Below are 3,687 nucleotides of genomic sequence, written 5' to 3' on the forward strand. Positions count from 1 at the left end.
TCAGGGTCATACATTCGCAGTTTTAACATACATGTTGACCAGATCGAGGGTCTTTTCTGGTTTGGATCACGTAGCAATGTGGTACCACACTGAAACAGTCCAATAAACCTGGTTTCCATCAATATTTTAGAGGACAACGCAAGTTAGGTCTGCGATAGGTCTGGGATTTGCCCTCATCAGGGTCATACCTTCGCATTTTTCACATACTTGTTGAACAGATCCCTGGCATTTTCTGGTTTCGATCACGTTGTAAAGTGGTACCACACTGAAACAGTCCACGAAACCTGGTTTCGATCAACATTTTAGAGGATAACGCAAGTTATGTCTGGGATAGGTCTGGGGTTTGCCCTCATCAGCGTCATACTTTCGCATTTTTCACATACTTGTTAAACAGATCCTGGGTTTTTTGTGGTTTGGATCACGCAGTAATGTGATGCCACACTGAAACAGTCAATTTATCCTGGTCTCGATAAATATTTTAGAGGATAATGCATGTTAAGTCTGGGTTAGGTCTAGGATTTGCCCTCATCAGGCTCATTCTTTCGCATATTTCTCATACTTGATGGCTAGATCCTGGACTTTTTCTGGATTGGATCACGTAGTATTGTGGTACCACACTGAAACAGTCATTTATACCTGGTTTCCATCAATATTTTAGAGGACAACGCAAGTTAGGTCTGGGATAGGTCTGGGATTTGCCCTCATCAGGGTCAAACCTTCGCATTTTTCACATACTTGTTGAACAGATCCCTGGCATTTTCTGGTTTCGATCACGTTGTAAAGTGGTACCACACTGAAACAGTCCACTAAACCTGATTTCGATCAATATTTTAGAGGATAACGCAAGTTAGGTCTAGGTTAGGCCTGGGATTTGCACTAATCAGGGCCATACATTCGCAGTTTTAACATACATGTTGACCAGATCGAGGGTCTTTTCTGGTTTGGATCACGTAGTAATGTGGTACAACACTGAAACAGTCCAATAAACCTGACTTCCATCAATATTTTAGAGGACAACGCAAGTTAGGTCTGGGATAGGTCTGGGATTTGCCCTCATCAGGGTCATACTTTCGCATGTTTCACATACTTGTTGAACAGATCCTAGTTTTTTTCTGGTTTGGATCACGCAGTAATGTGGTACCACACTGAAACAGTCCACTAAGCCTGGTTTCGGTCAATATTTTTGAGGATAACGCAAGTTATGTCTGGGATAGGTTTGGGATTTGCCCTCATCAGGCTCATACTTTCGCGTTTTTCACATACTTGTCGAACAGATCCTGGGTTTTTTCTGGTTTGGATCACGTAGTAATGTGGTACCACACTGAAACAGTCCATTAAACTTGGTTTGGATCAATATTTTAGAGGATAACGCAAGTTAGGTCTAGGTTAGGTCTAGGATTTGCCCTCATCATTCTCATACTTTCGCATTCTTCACATACTTCTTGAACAGATCCTGGGTTTTTTCTGGTTTCGATCACTGAGTAATGTGGTACCACACTGAAGCAGACCATTAAACCTGGTTTTGATTATTATTTTAGAGGATAACACGTGTTAGGTCTAGGTTAGGTCTGGGATTTGCCCTCATCAGGGTCATACTTTCGCAGTTTTAACATACATGTTGACCGGATCGATGGTTTTTTCTGCTTTGGATCACGTTGCAATGTGGTACCACACTGAAACAGTCCACTAAACCTGGCTTCGATCAATATTTTAGAGGATAACGCTAGTTATGTCTGGGATATGTCGGGGATTTGCCCTCATCCGGCTCATACTTTCGCGTTTTTCACAAACTTGTTGAACAGATCCTCGGTTTTTTCTGGTTTGGATCACGTAGTAATGTGGTACCACACTGAAACGGTCCATTAAACCTGGTTTCGATCAATATTTTAAAGGATAACGCATGTTAGGTCTGGGTTAGGACTAGGATTTGCCCTCATCAGGCTCATTCAGTCGCATATTTCTCATACTTGATGGCTAGATCCTGGACTTTTTGTGGATTGGATCACGTAGTAATGTGGTACCACACTGAAACGGTCCATTAAACCTGGTTTCCATCTATATTTTAGAGGACAACGCAAGTTAGGTCTGGGATAGGTCTGGGATTTGCCCTCATCCGGCTCATACTTTCGCGTTTTTCACATACTTGTAGAACAGATCCAGGGTTTTTTCTGGTTTGGATCACGCAGTAATGTGATGCCACACTGAAACAGTCAATTAATCCTGGTCTCGATAAATATTTTAGAGGATAACGCATGTTAGGTCTGGGTTAGGTCTAGGATTTGACCTCATAAGGCTCATTCTTTCGCATATTTCTCATACTTGATGGCTAGATCCTGGACTTTTTGTGGATTGGATCACGTAGTAATGTGGTACCACACTGAAGCAGACCATTAAACCTGGTTTTGATTATTAATTTAGAGGATAACACGTGTTAGGTCTAGGTTAGGTCTGGGATTTGCCCTCATCAGGGTCATACATTCGCAGTTTTAACATACATGTTGACCTGATCGAGGGTTTTTTTCTGCTTTGGCCACGTAGTAAAGTGGTACCGCACTAAAACAATCAATTAAACTTGGTTTCGATCAATATTTTAGAGGATAACGCAAGTTATGTCTGCGATAGGTCGGGGATTTGCCCTCATCCGGCTCATACTTTCGCGTTTTTCACATACTTGTTGAACAGATCCTCGGTCTTTACTGGTTTGGATCACGTAGTAATGTGGTACCACACTGAAACAGTCAATTAAACCTGGTTCCGATCAATATTTTGGAGGATAACGCAAGTTATGTCTGGGATAGGCTTGGGATTTGCCCTCATCAGGCTCATACTTTCGCGTTTTTCACATACTTGTTGAACTGATCCTGGGTTTTTTCTGGTTTGGATCACGTAGTAATGTGGTACCACACTGAAGCAGTCCATTAAACCTGGATTCCATCAATATTTTAGAGGACCACGCAAGTTAGGTCTAGGTTAGGTCTAGGATTTGCCCTCATCAGTCTCATACTTTCGCATTTTTCACATACTCGTTGAACAGATCCTCGGTCTTTTCTGGTTTGGATCACGTAGTAAAGTGGTACCACACTGAAACAGTCAATTAAACCTGGTTCCGATCTATATTTTGGAGGATAACGCAAGTTATGTCTGGGATAGGTTTGGGATTTGCCCTCATCAGGCTCATAATTTCGCGTTTTTCACATACTTGTTGAACTGATCCTGGGTTTTTTCTAGTTTCGATCACGGAGTAATGTGTTACCACAATTAAGCAGACCATTAAACCTGGTTTTGATTATTATTTCAGGGGATAACACGTGTTAGGTCTAGGTTAGGTCTGGGATATGCCCTCATCAGGGTCATACTTTCGCAGCTTTAACATACATGTTGAACGGATCGATGGTTTTTTCTGCTTTGGATCACGTAGCAAAGTGGTACCACACAGAAACAGTCCATTAAACCTGGTTTCGATCAATATTTGAGAGGATAACGCATGTTAGGTCTAGGTTAGGCCTGGGATTTGCCCTCATCAGGGTCATACATTCGCAGTTTTAACATACATGTTGACCTGATCGAGGGTTTTTTCTGCTTTGGATCACGTAGTAAAGTGGTACCACACTAAAACAGTCAATTAAACCTGGTTTCGATCAATATTTTAGAGGATAACGCAAGTTATGTCTGGGATAGGCCTGGGAT

The sequence above is a fragment of the Colletes latitarsis genome, unplaced genomic scaffold (assembly GCF_051014445.1).
Source record: "Colletes latitarsis isolate SP2378_abdomen unplaced genomic scaffold, iyColLati1 scaffold0007, whole genome shotgun sequence".
Lineage (NCBI taxonomy): Eukaryota > Metazoa > Arthropoda > Insecta > Hymenoptera > Colletidae > Colletes > Colletes latitarsis.